The 17,331-nt window shown below is 47.2% G+C and overlaps 1 protein-coding gene across 18 annotated transcripts in view; it reads left to right on the top strand.

The window, feature by feature from the left end:
- Positions 1–17,331, top strand: part of ST6GAL1 (ST6 beta-galactoside alpha-2,6-sialyltransferase 1) — a 119,735-nt gene that overhangs the window by 31,371 nt on the left and 71,033 nt on the right. For 16 of the 18 annotated variants that reach the window (XM_029939678.1, XM_029939663.1, XM_029939659.1 and 13 more), the window contains one exon: positions 6,651–6,788. The gene's annotated coding sequence lies outside the window, so the exon portion shown is untranslated. Of the gene's footprint in view, positions 1–4,517; positions 4,666–6,650; positions 6,789–17,331 lie in introns of those variants that run through there. The other 2 variants (XM_029939660.1, XM_029939661.1) reach the window with 2 other exon arrangements.

The raw sequence follows: 17,331 nt of genomic DNA, 5'->3' as shown, positions 1-17,331 counted from the left end.
CCATGAATCTACATTATTATGAGAAACCGCCCTGTCCTTGCTGTGGTGTTACGCAGTATGTAGTTTAGGGAACATAGCGCTTGTTCTGAATTCCGACACGTATCAGGCCTCAAAGATTCCTGATAAGTGATTGTGAACCTTTGTTAATGCCTTCCTAAATGTCTGACCTTGGAAACTGTGGGAAACAAGTTTGGTTTTAGTTTTTTTTTCTTTTCCTGGTAACTAAAATTTCTCTTACGGATCCTTCCAAGAACAAGCACCGTTTTAAGACCTGATTAACATCAGGCACAGCAGGCCAAGCTGAGTAGGGCATGCATGAGATGCCTTCCTGAAACAGAGGGAGTGAATAAAAGTCTACCCACTGAACCGTGAGACCACCCCTCCCCAACGGTTTTGCTGTCGCTGGTTCCCACAGAGCTGGCAAGCTAGGAGTAGACCTCCTTTTCCCTGGTCACGAGATTACAGGGGTCTCTCTGTACCAACTGAACAACCCAAGGGAAAAGGCCTGCAGGTATTGGTATTTAGGGTTCTTACTCTCAGCTCTCCCGTGGTAAGAGTTCTGCCTATGTAAGTGGGACTTTCGATGCCGTTAGTGCCTCACTTTTAAATTTAAAAAGACCACTAAGGATCACCAGTATTTGAGAAAAGCTCAAAACATAAAACAGAGAAACCAAAAGAGGCAGACAACCACCCCGTTTAAAGAAACTTGCAAGACATAGAGACAGTAGAGGGGGAGAAGCAAACTTTACCAAGACAGTTAATTATTGGTGTCCAGGATGCAAGATAAGATAGCACAGTAATAAAATGAAGACAGTGTGCAACAAAAGGAATATACAGAGACTAAGAAAGAACTCTTGGAGGTTAAAGGTATGATAGAAATCAATGAATCAGTAGACTATTTGGAATACAAAGTTGAAGAGAGCTTGGAGAAAGGCTAGAAACAAACAAACACAAAATTAAAAAAGGACTATGGAATAAGAATTAAGAGAGGATTATTTGAAGAAGTACAACATCTGAATAGGAGGACATACAAAACAAGAATAGAGATAATAGGAGGAGTTATCAGAGAAATAATACAAGGAAAATTCTGAGAACTGAAAAACAAAGTCTTCTAGATGAAAAAACTCTCTTGAGTGCCTAGTGCTATGAATAAAAAAGACATGCATTAAGGCACATCATTGTGCAGAAGACCCCCACATAAACCAGAAGCAAAACTTGAAGACACAAGAAGAAGAAAATCCCAAACTAATTACATATAAGAATAGAAATCTGATTCTACGGCAACACTAGAAACTGGAAGGCAATTAATGGGCTGTCCCTTTAAGGTTCTGAGAGGCATTTCTATCCTATTGAGCATTTATATTCAGACAAATTATTAATCAAATGTAAGGGAAGAATAGTTGCATTATCAGATATGAGGAAACTCAACTATTTTACCTCCCATACATTGTTTCTAAGGAAGCTACTCTAGATGTGTACCTTCAAGATTAGGGGGTATTCAAAGGAGGAGAAATGGAGTCTTTCTTTAAGCCCAGAGAGCAATCAGTTCAAGTTGGAGTAGGAGGACAGAAGATTCCAGAAAGGACAGCGTCAAGAAAAAAAAAAGTTGGAAAGTTGAGGACTCAACTAGTGATAGGTACGTTGAAGATTAAGCAAATAAACAAGAGACAATAATGGCGTCCAGAAAGGACAAGTAAGGAATGTACACGAAAGAAAGGAACCGTAACACACCACACAGCTTGTCTGTGAACAGTCATTTATCCGGTCATAATGTACCTTCTAGTGTTGACTTAATAAAAAAATGGTATAATTATATTAGGAGAAGTAGATGAGGTACATGGGATGGTGGTTAAAGCAAGCTTAATTCTCATTGTTTGTAGTAGGAAGTAAGGAATAATATCTGGCATTGAAAGGAAATGCCATAGAAGCATGCTATTTAGATACTCTGAGCTCACTCTAGAATTAGATAACAGAGCTGAAAGTCATAGCATTTGGGCAGCAAAGACTGGAGGGCTGGGGGGCTCAGGGAGGGCCTGAAATTATGTATGTGTATCGCACAGGTGTCTCTAGGTGTGCCCAAGACTGGCAGCTCAAACAGGCATCGTCAGAACCGAGGGATTGTTTGCTGTCGACAACCTGTTGACAACAGTTGGAAGAATGAACAGGGGCACCCATCTTTGGAGTTTTGCACATGGCAGTCCATTTTCTGATTCTTTGAAAATAAATTCTTCAACAATTTCTTTTCTTGTCGAGACCTGTGTATTCAGTGTTCAACTCCTGTTCAATTTCAGCTTTTGATGAGAGAGCTTGGGGAAGCAGGCAGCCTGTGGAATTCTGACTTGATCTCATACCAGCTCTGGGCCCCGGCTAGTTACTTCAGCCCTTTTTCTCCTCTGAAAATGGAGAAAACAGAGGCGCCTGAGTGGCTCAGTTGGTTAAGTGGCCGATTTCAACTCAGGTCAGGATCTCACTGTTCACGAGTTCAAGCCCTGCGTCGGGCTCTGTGCTGACAGCTCAGAGCCTGGAGCCTGCTTCAGATTCTGTGCCTCCCTCTCTCTCTGCCCCTCGCCTGTTCCCCTCTGTCTGTCTCTCTCAAAAATAAGTAAAAACATTAAAAAAAATAATACGGAGAAAATACTCCTTGCCTCCTAAGGTTCTGTGAGAAATAAATCGATAACAGTATATTAAGTGCTTGGCATGTAGCAGTTGCTAAAAACATTTAAATAATAATAAAAAAAAACAACCAGAGGAATATTGTGGTTAACCCTTGGTCCAGTACAGGAGCCCTATAATGTCAGGTCTGAGCCCCACAGATGAACCATCTGGAAGAAACTAGAGCTTGGAAGGGAAGGAGAAGGCAGACTCCAGGAAGTCTTCTCATTTTAGCAGAAATTCTTGTGTTTGGGGTGCTGTGTCTTCTGATCTGACCGCAGAGCTCAGCAAATTTGTCGAGACCCAGATCCTGGAAAGTTTTATGTGTATGATCAATAAAAGCTCTTAGCTAATTTAGCTTCCATATCCAAACAGAACAATTGCTTGGTCGCTCGCTTTGCAGATAGTGTGGAATAATGGATGCAGGGTTAACAGGGTTATCTTTTACTTCAAGGCTTCCATGTGCCTGATGACGATTGTGCATTGAAGCCAGGGACCTGGGGCCAGAGCCCTGCCCCTGGGATAGGCTGACCCATTCTCCAACTCAAAAGCAAGCCCCATTAGTAATGGTCCTTGCTTGAAGAATGCTGGGCCATGAAATTCTTGTGGTGTATGTTCTTGGCTCATTTTATGAACTTCTTTGGTTCTTGGTGGACTCTCTAAATCCTGGTTTATGGTCCGTCTGTGGTCAGCGCCCACACGTTGTACATCTGAAAGGAAACACCTGCACGAGGCATGAGGGGAGTTTGTGAGGCCAAGGCGGCTTCTCACTTCTCTGCTCTCTTCCTTAGAATCCTCTCCTGAGGCTTCTGGGCTGATTGAGGCAGCTGCAGCGGCTGTAGGGTCGGGAACGGCACAGGCAGGAGTGAGGACAGGGAGCGATGGGCCTCGAGGACGAGGAAGTTTTGGAGTCCAACTTTGGCTGGTTAGGCCAAGGGAGAAAAGTAGTGAAACCAAATCTAGATGTTTTCCAGTGACCCATGTGGGATTGGAAGGAGGGCACGGAGCAGAAGACACACAGATTACAGAGGGGCATGAATTCCATGTCCTAACACTGCAAGGAAGCACAGGCGTACACAGGTGGCTCAGGGACATGGGGACAGATGGCTAGCTGAATGGATCACACTGGTGGGGTGATAGCAGTTAGTATAAGCCACTCAACAGAAAAGCCTTAGTATAGAAAAATCTCCTTTTATTACTGTTCTGTTATTATTGATTTCTCATGTGTCTGCTAAGAACAAGATGTACTTACTGACCGAGACTGGCCCATCTAGTTGCCTCCTCTATCGGAAACCTAGTTGTAAACTTGGGAAAGAAGTTAAAAAAAATCAAAGGCTTTTGAGCAGACACAATGGATGACCAAAGCCCAACTACAAAGCCATGCACTGGGGGGTGATGGGAGAGCTCCTCTGCTGTCAGCCATGACCCTGGAAGACTTCAGTGAGCGGGAGCCAGCCGGGACCCAGAGCCAGTCTAAACCTAGCTCTTCAGGGGCTGATGGAAGGGATTCAAGAGACGCTTATGGGAAGACAAAGTAGGAAGTACAGATGAGCTTTGCAGTCTCTAGAATGTCACCAAGCGTCAGCACTCCCTGGGCCAGCACAATTTCCTGTCTGCCTCTACCTGGGCCTCTGCCCTGCTCTCTTTATGGGCCAACTTCCTCTCCTGCGGGGCCCCCACAGCCCCATCACTTGGCCTTGTGCATGGCATTCACTTCTAGCTTGATGATTCACCACTAGCTGACAGTGGTCTTTGGTCCCAGTTGCAATTTCGAAAGTACCTGATTGGTCCAGCTCCCTTATGGGTGAGTTGCTGTTAAGTGAGCATTCTACCCTTTGTCCATCAGGAGAGGCCCAGGTGTGAGTGTGGGTTGGGCGGCAGGAAGACTGGGAGGATGACTTGCCTGTTTGAATGGTACTGGAGGTCTGCGAGCCATCTGACCAAGGATTGAAACAGCACTAATGGAGCCCCACATTCCTTCATCAGTCTGCAGATCGCTGTGGCTGGGGTGCGGTGTGTGTGGGGTAGAGCAGCAGGGTGGGGGCAGATCAGCTGGGGAGGGACCCAAGATGAGACTTCTTAGGGTCTTTGCCTAGGTCACAGGGCCACAGGAATCCAGTAAGTCGGTGTAGACAGATTATTGGGTGAACTATCCTTGTCTCAGTGAAGGTTTGGCCTGGAGCAAAGGGCGGGTAGAGAGAGATGGGGAGGGGGGCTTCCCTCCTGGTAAGAGGGCAGGTGAGTCAGCAGCCCCGTAGTCCACCAGCCCTGGGAGCCCCTTGCTCCTGTTCCCTGGGGAAGGATCGTTACCAGCAGGCTCCCAGCTGGCCACCAGCTCAGCTGCATTTGCAGGTAGAGGTCTCTTGCCAGCCTGACCCAGTCTCCCCACTGTGACTTTGCTTCCTGCTGTTCTGTCAGCATTCATTACAGATGGGCAGCAAAGTGCCCAAAGGCTGCAAGTGACCTTTGATTTTTCCGTATCATCTGATGCCTTTGTCCTTCGCTCTGCTCTGCCCTGAATCTTGGCAGGACCTTGACATTTCCACCCCCTCAGTGGCTCATTTCATCTTCACTTTCATCTGTTGATGAAACTTCCTATCAGGGTCTGAAGTCTCCTGGGGTGACTGTTGTTGGTCATGGCATCTCAGGGTCTCTTCCTTCCGGACACCATGCTTATGTGTTACCGCTCGTCTCTGTCCCTCAGAGGGTTTCCCACCTTTCCCTCCTTCCCCTTCTTACTCATGTTCCCCCTCCCCAGCCTTGATTAGGGGAGCTCATTTAATCAGTGGGTCTTCTACTTGGGCTGAGCTGAATGTGAATGTGAAAAATGAGAATCCAGAGGGCTGGCACTCCACCCTCATGTCCGCTGTCAGGGTTACACATGGCAAGCCAGGATGTAGGTGAGGGAGGGACCAGGTGGCAGTGGGCAAGGGGTGGCAGTGGGGAAAGGGCTGCAGAGGAATGGGCACCCTTCTCCATGCTGAGAGCAGCATATATGTACAGAAGTCCTGGAGGCAGTATTCTAAGATGAGACATTTGGAAACTCTTTCACCTGGCATTAAGGAAATAACCTTGGAATTCCCCAAAGATTTAGTTTTAAGTACTCTTTGCAATTACCACAAAAGCATTGGAGATGGCCAGCCTTTGGGGGTGGGGTGACATTTCTGGTATTGCCACACATGGGCAAGTTACAGAGCCATTGCAATGGGGCTGTGGAGTAACACTGATGACACAGAACTAAGCCATGCCTAGTTTCATTGCCTCTTTGTAAAAAAAATGGGGATCACCAAATAAAACCAGGAAGAATGTGTTATCTGTAGTTATCTTGGGTGAAGAGGAATAGGTAATTCTTTTCCCCCTTCCGCTGACTTAATTATATTCTCTAAAGTCTCTAGATTAAACAAACATTTCTTTGATACAGGGAAAAATAATTACTTTAAAAACACATGCTATCCACCCAGACAGCTATAATAATATGTGGTCTGAAAATTTAGTTCCCATTAAAAATGCCTTCAAAATAAATTAGGAATTGAGTTCACTTTCGTAACATTCCAAACAACATACTGTAGGTCAAAGGGAGACGGTGAGCAAGTTGGATGTGTACGTTGATTGAAATCCGGTATTCATAAGCCTTATCTAAACACGAGGCTTGGGGCCAGAACTATACTTTTTTTTTTCCTTGCTTTTCTTACCAATAATAGCAAGTAGCACGGGATTAAGTGACAGTGGTAGAGTCGGCTTTGCTTAATCTAGGGCGCACTGAAACTGCGCAGCCCCAGAAGGGGTAGGTCTGGGGGAACAGAAGGGCAGTTTGGGTCCCGGGAAGGAGCTTGGCTGTTGCAGGTATGGCTGTAGTTTTGGAAGGGGTTCTGAGGTGTCAGGAGTGACCAGGGCCGGGAGTAGGAGGAGGAAGGGGGCCACCCCTCCTCCAGGTATCAACATATGTGCTTCTGGTACTTTGTGGCAACTTTTCTTTGTGTGTGTGTTTCCCTCTGTAGGTGAGGCAGAACCAATTGTGCACAGCTCTGCAGTCAGTGGCCCGAGAGCAGCAGGAAGGTCCCAGAGCCCAGCTGAAATGAATTGGCCTCCTTGAGCGTGCCCAAGACTGGGTGCCTGGCCTCTGTCCCAGCCCTGAGGTAAGACCCCTTGAATCCCAGCTTGGGGACAGAGAGGGCAGAATGCCTCCTCTTCGGAGGTGGTGGAAACCTCTTCTTCTAAGGTTCAAGGGAGAAGGAGCAGTTGTTTCTAGTATAAACCATCTGCTTCTACCTCAGCCCAATGAGGGGCAAGCAAGATCATTGGGTGGCCAGAGAGGCTTTGATTTTGTGGAGCAGGGCTTTTGGGATCTTAACAGGGGGTTGTGTTTTTCTCAGTTGCTGGTGAAATTTGAACTCTAGAGGGGATGAATTCATCCTCCGGGTAAGACTGCACCAGATTCAGGCGAATGGCATAACTTAGGTGCACCTGCTCTGTTCTGTGAAGGAGGTTGAGCTCTTAGGATTCTTTCTCTCCCTTGCCCTCTCCCTCTCTGCCTCTTTCTCACCCCACCCCCCTCCCCGGAAGACAGAATGACAAAAATGATGTGATGAGGTTATTATAAAGCATTCCACTAAGCTCACTAAAAAATGACTAATTACCTAGATATGTTCTGATTGTAAAGGTAATATGGGCTCATAGGACATTTGGAGAAGCACTGACATGGAAGAAAAGAAAACATGCCTGAAATCCTATCCCTGTTAACAGTCCTTCAGATAATTTTCATTGAGGTTACTCCTTCAGCCCCCACAGCGTGTTGCCGCCTCCTGTGTGGAGGTAGGGAGGTGAGGTTGAAGGAACACTTTTTTGGGAGCCAGGAGAATTTGCTGGTAGTCTGGACCCTCTCAGAGAACCAATTTTTAAATATTCAGGAGTTTTGCTAACTGCTTGTTAAAAACTGTTGACAGCTAGAAATTGGCCATGGTGGGGAGGTTTACCCCACTGAAATTAGCCGGTTTTATAAACCAGGGCTTTTTGGTTTTGGAGATTCAAATTACTAGCTTGTTCTACCATCGACAGGCTGGGAGGCATGAAGCCAGTCACTTTCCTGTGCATCCTTGTCCTTCCGTTCCTGCCTCTGCAGAGAGTAGTATTTAACAAGCATTAGTGGACTGGATGAACGAGTGAAATTTCGGTTCTCATCATCCCCTGAGCCTGTTGTGAGGCTCCCTGCCCATGGGAGGGGGCTGAGGTGATTGGGGAACCTTTGGTTTCTCAGTGGAGAGAAGTCTGCAGGCCTTTCCCCGACACCTTGGCTTTTGCTTCTTGGGAAATCTGTGAATTACTGACACCCTTCTATAAGGGCAGATAAAAACTCTCCATTTACACACGAACATCTGCGGCATATTTCCTTCCTGGAAAAATCAAGGAGTCAGTCAAAGAAGTGTGAAAAGGAAGGCCCTGCGCTGCTAGATGTGAGAGCCAGGACTGAAATTAGAGCTTTTGACTCTTAAATTCTACAGTGGGACATGGGGGTTGCGGGGGGTGGGGGGGGGGGGGGGGGGGGGGGGGGAGAGCACTTCCTGCCAAATGTAAAATTTAAACAAAAGCCTCTTTCTTCAAGGCCCTGCTGTGGGCAGATTAGAGCTAATTAAATTAGCATAATGGAGCCCCAGCCTCTGTGCTTCTCCCTCTACTTTCTCAGAACCTTTGGGCTCCTTGCGCCCCTACCCCCACCCCATGTATCCTGGAGGAGGGCATAGGGAGAAGGTAGGGCATCCATTAAGCACCAGTTCACTCTGTTTAGGATTGTAGTTCACAGAATTAGTGAGGTAGAAAGGACTGGAGAAGCCATTTGGCCCTCATTTTAAGGAGCCAGGTCACAGCTGGTGACTGTTGCTGGCCCAGGGAAAGGTACTCTTGGGGAGGCGTGGGACCAGGCTGGTGGAATGGAGCATGGCTCACGAGGCCCCCTGATCACTGAGCCCTCGTGTGCCATGGCTTAGGGGACGTGGTGGACGGTCTCAGGGGCCAACCCTGCCTCCACTCTTCTCAGACCCCTTCCTGTGTGTCTGCTGCCATAGCCCTCATGTGAGTGGGGCTTTCCTGGTGTGTTTTGGAATTAAATCCCTCTCCTCATCAAGGTTTGGTTCTCCACTGAAACCAGCTGGGCAGATGCTAGTCTGAGGACTGTATGTACATGAGGAAGGGCAGGGAAGGCTCGGTGATGGCTCTAGGCACCGGGCTTTGTGCTCTGTCTGCCTAGTCTCATTTAGTCCTGTGACGGCCTAACAGGGTAATAGGTTTTTCTATCCCCTGAGACAGATGTGGAAATTGAGTCTTTCGTGTGCAGAGGTAAAGAGACTTGGCCAAGATTTCACAGGCCACAGGCAGCAGAGATGTGAACTCAGCCCGGCCATGGGTCCACAGCTTCTCAGAGCTAGTGGGTGGGGGCGGGAGGTCTCCAATGCAGTTCCAGCTGGCAGGCTCTTTCCCTTGGGGTACATCATTCCTTCTCTGAGGCTATGTAAACAGTTGCAGCTGCGTGCTTGGGGCTTAACAGAAGGCCACACTGTTCTTTTCTGATACCAAGGACTCTTCATTTTCCGGTAAGATAGCATCAGAGCTGGGGGTATCCATAGAGTTCTTTCACACAGTCCCCTCAGGTGGTGGCGCCAGGTCTCTGAGTCATTTGGAAACAGAGGCCTCCTCAGCCTCTGGACTCCAGGTGGCTCTGTTTGGTTGTCCTCCATGTTTGGGTAAGTGATTATTCCTCTGATAAGAGGGATTTGCCTCAGTGTCGTGGATAGTTAGTTACCAAAAGCTGATTGTGTGCCCAGACACATCTCCTGGCCTGTTCCGTCAAGGGATTCTGGCTGAGCCTTGAGCGTACAGGTATGACAAAGGACCAGGGAGAGGAGCTCTACTACACTGACACTACATGATGTCTCTGAGCCCATAACCATACACCATCTCCAGGAATTTTAAAGGGAGAAATGGTCTCAATGGTCTGCATGTCCCAGGGCTCCCAGACCCCCGAAAATAAGTGTTTTCGGAGCTCATCTTCCTAACTGAGGAGCAAAGCAGCAAATGGGGGTTCAGAACCTTTGGAAGATTCTGCAGAGGGGTAGGGCTGCGGGGAGGAGGCAGAGTGGTGGGGGGGAGATCGAGAAGGCACTGCTGAGTGGGGCAGGTGTCTGACTGTGGGGCTGGGGTTGAGCGGGGAGCGGTGTGTACAGTTCTGTAGATGATCGAGAACCCTTCCTCTGTGGCACCTGATCCGAAGCAGGAAAAACTCACTTCAGCAGGGCACTCAGAACATGAAGCAGGGCTGAAAGAGGTCCTCGGAAGGCTGGTTGGTGGGCCTCCATATCTTCTTCCATTTGAGGAAATGGAGCCTCAGAAAGGGGAAGAGCCTTGTCTATGACGCAGGTGGAGCTGGAGTCTGTTCTGAATGTCTGGCCAGGGTCTTTCACACCAAACCCCTCTGGCTCCATGGGGAAGAATGTTCCCAGAGGCAGGTACAGCCCATTTCCTGCCTTGGCTTGTGTGGCCCCAGACCTGTGATGGGCTGGGTTTAGCTATTGGAGGAATTTGTGGCAAGGGCCATCCAGAAGGCAGAGGGGGTCCCCTCAATGGTGTCGAAGGTCCCCTGGCATCTCAAGGATGCCAGCTCATCATTCTTCTCTGTTGTCAACCTTCCTAGAGGTCTTGTTGAGGCCTCTCCAGAAATGAGGGGGCCTGATTTCTGGCTTCTTGCTGGAATTTCCCCATTGTCAGAAGACCTCACAATATGGAGAAAAATATCCCAGCTTGGAGGCCATTTGAACTGGGTGTAAACCTGGCTTGACCGTAGCTTCACAACTGCCTGGCCTTTCTGACTCAGTTTCTTCATATGTAAAAGGACTGAAGATTAATAATTACATACTGCTCTTCCCACAAAGTAGATGCCTATTAAATGGTACCCATTATTTTCTCCATGGAGCTCTATGGAGGCCTAATTGACAGACAACAGCCTGCACTTATTTGCGCTGCCCAACTTGATTGGTTTTGACACATGTGTACACTCATGAAATTCTCCCCACAGTCACGTTAATGGACGTAATCATTAGCACTCAAAGTTCCCTCCTTCACCTTATCCTTTCCTCCTCCCCTTCTCTATGTCCTGCTTCCCATCCCCAGGCAGCCCCGAATCTTTCTATCACTGCAGATTCATTTGCATTTTCTAGAAAGTTAAGTAAATAGTATTCTTCTTAGATTCAGCATGATTGCTTTTAAGGTTAATTTTTTTTTAAGTTTTTATTTAAACCCCAGTTAGTTAATATACAGTGTAATATCAGCTTCAGGTGCATAGCGTAGTGATTCATCACTTCCAGACAACACCCGGTGCTTGTCACGGGAAGTACTCTCCTTACTTATTTTGATATTTATCCATGTTGTGTGCAGAAATGGTTCATTCCTTTTATTGCCAAATAGTATCCTACTGTACAGAAATACCACTATCTGTGTATCCTTGTATCTACTAACAGACATTTGGGTTGTTCTCAATTTTTGGCTATTAAAATAAAACCACTATCAACATCTGTGAAAAAATGTTGTGGGACCCTATGGATCCTTTTTCTTGCATTAATACCTAAGAGTGTGATGGCTGGGCCATGTGGTGGGTGTATATTGAGCTTTCTAAGAAGCTACCAAACTGTTTTCTAGAGTGGTTGTGCCATTTTACATTGCCTCCTCCTCCCCTTCATCCCTGCCAGCACTACATGAGAGTTCCAGGTGCTCCCCTTCCTTGCCAACACATGGTATGGTCAGTCTTTTTAATTTTAGCTGTTCTACTAGGTATGTGGTGATACCTTGTCATTTTATTGGCATGTCCTTAAAGATTAGTGATGCTGATCAGCTTTTCATGTGCTCACTTGCCCTCTGCCTGTTTCCTTTGGTGAAATGTCTGTTCAGAATCTTTTGCTAATTAAAAAAAAGTACAATTTGTTTCTCTGTCTTCTTATGCTTGAGATGGGTCCTTTATCTATTCTACAAACAAATCCTTTGTTGGAGAGGTTTGGAAATGTATTTTCCAATTCCCAAGCTTGCCTGTGGTGAGAGACCGTGACATAAGCTAATCATTACATTTCAGTTGAGTGTGTACAGGGAAGTGCAAAGGAAGATCAGCAATCTTAGGATAGGAACTCAGGGAAGCTTCTAGAAGGTGAACGCATGTGAATTGGGTTGTAAAGGAAATTAAAAGTTAGTTAGGCGGAGGGAGGGCAGTCTGGGTAGAAGTTTGTACATGCAAAGGTGTGGCCATATTGAATGTCGTGCTGCATGCAGATTGTAAGTCATTTGATCAGAAGACTGGGATTTTGGAGAAGGATGTGGGCTGGACTCCCAGTGGCCTGGTTTATGGCCTGCGCACTTCTGGTTGTTTTTTTTTTTTTTTTTTAATGTTTTATTTTGAAACAATTGTAGATTCACTGAGAGTTGCAAAATAGTACAGAGAGGTCCAGTGCATCCTTCATTTAGTTTATTCCAGCAGCTTCATCTTACATAATTATAACTTGATATCAAAACCAGGAATGTGAGTTTAGTGCAATGTGTGTCATTTTCTCACATAAGTGGATTAGCAGAGCCGCTACATCAATCAAGAGATAGGCTCCTCCATCACCAGAAGGATCTCCCTCATGCAACCCTTTTGTTGTCACACTGCTGTGCCCCCGCTCTGTGTTTCCTCTCTATAATTTTGTCATTTTGAGAATGTTCTGTAATGAGAGACGGACAGAATGCAAACTTCTGAGACCGGCTTGTTTTCAGTCATCATAATGTACTTTAGGTCCATCCAGATAGTTGAATGTGTCAGTAATTTGCTCCTTAAAAAAATTTTTTTTTTTTTTTTTTTTTTTTTTTTTTTTTTTTGCTGAGTGGTATTCTGTGGTATGGATGGTACCAGTTTCACTCTTGACCTTCGGAAGGACATTTTGGTTATTCACAGTTTTTGACTATTACAAATAAAGCTGCTATGAACAATTTTGCGCAGGTTTTCATGTAGACATACATTTTTGTTTTTCTGGGATACGTGCCCACCAGTGCGATTGCTGAGTTGTATGGTAAGTATATTTAAAAAAATTTTTTAACTGCCAAACTGGATTTTAGGTGGCTCTACCATTTAACATTCCCACCATCAGTGTGGGAGAGAGGTCCACCTTCTCCACTTCCTTGCTGGTGCTCGGTAGTGTCATATTTATATTTTAGCTGTTCTGAGAGATAGACAATGGTGTCTAATGATAGTCTTAATTTGCATTTCTCTGAGGGTGAGTTGTGTTTCTTTTACTTTTTCTGCTCCTTAGGTCTGGCTGTATGAATCTAGACCCTAACCTATACTTTTTAAATGTGAGAAGGAGGGGCACCTGTGTGGCTCAGTCAGTTAAGCGTCCAACTCTTGATTTCTGCCTTGGTCATGATCTCATGGTTCATGAGATGGAGCCCCACACTGGGCGGTGTGCTGACAACACAGTGCCTGCTTGGGATTCTCTCTCTCTCTCTCTGTCTCTCTGCCACCCTCCTCAAAATAAATAATAAACTTTGAATGTGAGAAGCAAGAGGACCTAGTGCTGATGAGCTCCCCCAGACCCCCCCTGCCATTTCTGGAGTTTCCCCCAAGTCTGACTTTTTTGTCCTTTGATCTAGTCAGCTAGTTATAGGAGATCTTTCTTCATTGTTCTGGGCAGCTCCAGGAAAGTGATATTTTCTAGAGCTGCACATTTTTCCAGGGAAATTTTTTCCCCCTTCTGCAGATGAGAAAACAACCTGTAGTGTTGATTTTTACTGTGCTGTGGGGTAAGTTCTCTCCACCCTGTCCCTCCCCGGAGCCGGTATGCCAACATCTGTACTTCCTGGCAGCTGAGATAAAGAAGCATCTGGAGTTAGGCCAGGGTGGCTATTTTCTCAGTGTTTGGAGGTCTGAAATGCCAAGGGAATCTTCCATGGCCTCAGGGCTTCCCTGTGCTCAGCGTCTTCTGATGCTGCTCTTTCACTTATAGACAGAGAGGCAGCATTGCTGTGCTGGGAAAAATAACGGTAGCTAACAATCCTACAGCACTTATTATGTACCAGAAAATAAGTGCTTTATACGCATGAGCTCCTTTAATCCCAACAACCCTAAGAGTTAGGTAGTATTAATACTGCATTCGATACAGGAGGCAACAAAGGTATGGTCTCAAAGCTGGTGAGTGGGGAGTAAGTTGGGACATGAACCCAAGTGTCTGACCCCCAAGTCTTCTTGCTTTTGAATGTTTACTTAAATTATAGTTGGGGCGGCTGGGTGGCTCAGTTGGTTAAGCCTCTGACTTTGGCTCAGGTCAGATTTCATGTTCATGGGTTCGAGCCCCATGTCAGGCTCTGTGCTGACAGCTAGCTCAGAGCCTGGAGCTTGCTTCTGGTTCTGTGTCTCCTTTTCTCTCTGCTGCTTCCCCTCTCATGCTCTGTCTCTCTCTGTATCAAAAATAAATAAAACATTAAAAAAAAATTATAGTTAGTTAACATGCCATGCACAAGTCTGTCCTTCTAGTCCTCGTGCCCCGCTATCAGTGCCCATGGGCGGTGGCACCTTGGGTGGAACTGTGGCCTGTGGAACTGCAGGCCTCAGGCCCTCCCTTGAGGAGCATTTGGGAGGCGGAGGGCTTGCCATGGGTGGATGTTCTCTGGGACATCAGCACTTTGTGACGAATAGGTGGGGAAGTGCTTTTCATACGGAAAAGGGGAGTTCCTTGGAGGCTGCACTGGGCATGGGCAGCTGTCCAGGCATGAGTGAGGCTCCGGCTCTGAGCCACAGTCTTGTGGAGACATGATTCTGTTCTCTGAGCCCACTCTGCACGCGGGACTGGCTCACACACACTGTGGGCAGAGGCTGGCGGGGGAGGGGGGAGGTGGCCTGGTGGTCCTCACCCTGGAGAAAGGACCATCCTCACTGGTCCTTAGACTCTCAACCACCTGCCTCTGCAGTAATAACCTTGAGCTTGCCTGCCCCCACTTCTTCCTCAGACATGACTGGGAAAGAGCTGGGGCTTTCTGGCCTGACAGATCTGGGTTTTGATTGCAAACTCCCAGTTTCCAATATAAACAGGGCAATGACAATATCTAGTGTCTAGATGGTCGTGAGGCTAAGTGGGGGCAGGTGTAATGACTTGCCCTAGAGAACGTTGGTTGTCTCCTCAGCGCTTGGCGCCCTTTCCAGCCATCCAGCTGAATGGCAGTGCTGCACCGAAATAAAGTTGTGTGTGTGTGTGTGCGTGCTTTGTCCTAATTCCATCAGTAAAGAGTGTTTGTACACTTATTAGGCACTCAGTCAACTTTTTAATGACCCTCTACCACATGCCTGCTTCTGTAGTAGACCCTGTGAGCATAAGAGCCACGTCCTTGACCTCATGTAGCATAGGGTCTACAGAGAGAGACAAATCTTAATTAAATAATAACACAACTGAGTGTGACATCATGGATTGTGGAATTGCTGGGGAGGAAGTGAGCCACAGTCTGAGGCCAGAGAACACTTCCTCAGGGCGCTGATTCTGATGTGGGTCTGATTCTTTAGCCTTGATCCACTGGAGGGGCCCATGTAGAATGTTCTGTAGGATCAGTTCACTTGTCCTGACTGTAGGCTGACCTGATGCCTGGCCACCCTCGAGTTCTCCCCACCCCAACAAGCCACACTGTGCCAGGAGGTTCCCCAGGCCCAACCACTGACAGCTGCTGCTGACCCCTGGGGGCCAGGGCTGAGCTCAGCGCCACACCTTTCAGGGCCTGGTTGTGTTTTTGTTGTCGTTTGTTTTAAACTGTGCTCATGACTCAGCTTGTTACTCATCTGAACACAGTATGCCACCATCGTGGTTTTGATCAGCACACAGATTTTTTAGAAACAGTTTTACTGAGGTATAATTTATGTTCCATGAAATTAACTTCCTTTAAGTGTAAATTCGATGACTCCTAGTAAATTTACCGAGTTGTGCAACCCTCACCACAACCCAGTTTTAGAACCTGTTCATCGTTGGAGGGGTCATTCATCTTTACATGGGAAAGGGAAGAAAATTATTATTTTTAATGTTTGTTTATTTTTGAGAGACAGAACACAAATGGGGGAGGGGCAGAGAGTGAGGGACACACAGAATCTGAAGCAGGCTCCAGGCTCTGGGCTGTCAGACAGAGCCCAATGCAGGTCAGGGCTCCAACTCACGAGCCATGAGATCGTGAACTGAGCTGAAGTTGGACGCCCAACCAACTGAGCCACCCAGGTGCCCCAGGAAAATTATTTTTTATGGAAATATTCCATAATCAGTTGTTTTTTTTCTGGAGTGAGTCTTGTTCTCCCAGCAGGAGGATTTAATTAATGGGTTCAATTAGCATTTACGGAGTGCCCGGTGGAGCCCGCAGCTCATCTAGGTGCAAAGGGGAATGGAGGGAGAAACTGGAGAGGGCAGTTTCCCTGTGGCTCACAAGCTTCCTACTGAAGACTCACTGTTCAGTGTCACCTGTCTGCAGGTGTGGGTCTCCTGGCTGTTACAGGCCAAGGTGCTTGCTTTTCACCCAGCAGCTCTTTGCTGAGGATAAAGCAAGGGCTTGCTTGTGCAATATTGACTTTGTATTGAAAATACTGGCCGAGTATAAAGAGGGAAATATACTCTCTTACATTTGCAAACAGCTCTAGACTTTGACAAGCCAGGATGCAGGGTCTGGGAAGAGAGGGGAGTGGGTGTGTGCTGTTTATGGTGCAAAGATTCCATAGGTGGGGTTGGGGTGAGCCGTGAGGATGTTCTGGGGGAAGATAGGAGCACCGGCAGTCAGAGCAGGGCGCTCGGGTGGATTCAGGGAGTAGTGGTGCATTAGGTCATCTACAGCTTAGGGAAGGATTTGCATGTGGTGGGGTGTTGCTTAGAGGTTTGGGGGTGAGGTGGGGGTGAGGAATTTGGACTTAGTGGAGCAAACATGGGAGATGCCATTTCGTCTCCAAGGAGGGGCGTAATTGTCCAGAGCTGGACTTGGATCACAGTCTTGTATGTGGAGAGATACGGCAGGCAGGCATGGTTCAGGAGGCTACTGTGAGGGCCCTAATATTAGGTGAAGTGGACCTGACTTTGGCAGCATCAATAGGGCGAGGAAGGAAGAAGTGGATGAGAGAGGAGATTCTGTCAGGTGCGGGGAGAAAAATCTCCCTGTTCCAGCTTCTTCTCCTGGGGTCCAGACCTGCCCTGCCCACCATCCTCTTGCAGTTCAGCCCATCCCTCACACTCAGCTTGTTCAATACCAGATTCAACAGCCCCTCCCCACACTGCGCCCTGCCCTTGCTTGCCATGTTCTCCTCCCCTCCAGTTCTCTATTCCACTCTTCTTGCCCGGGAGGAAGCAGGGGAGCCAGAAAGCAAAACACTACCACAGAAGGCAGTGCTGGAGATGCCAGTGGTGAGAGATTTCGAGTGTGGGACGTGCCAGATGCCGAAGAGGGGAGCTGAAGAAGGGCTGGTAGTATGCAAACCAGGTGTTTCAGGTGCAAGGTTGAAGGAGACACTCATGCTCAGATGCCAACCCTGTCCTCACATGACCCTGAGATTTTGCACTCCAGCACCTCCCTTGCCTTACACTTGGTCCTGGACTAGGTTCCTGGAGAAAACTGGTCTTTGGGAGGACGCTGGTGACGTTGGACAAAGCACAGGCTTTTAATTGT

This window comes from Suricata suricatta, chromosome 5 (genome assembly GCF_006229205.1).
Source record: "Suricata suricatta isolate VVHF042 chromosome 5, meerkat_22Aug2017_6uvM2_HiC, whole genome shotgun sequence".
NCBI lineage: Eukaryota > Metazoa > Chordata > Mammalia > Carnivora > Herpestidae > Suricata > Suricata suricatta.
This window is presented reverse-complemented; position numbering and strand designations above follow the sequence as displayed.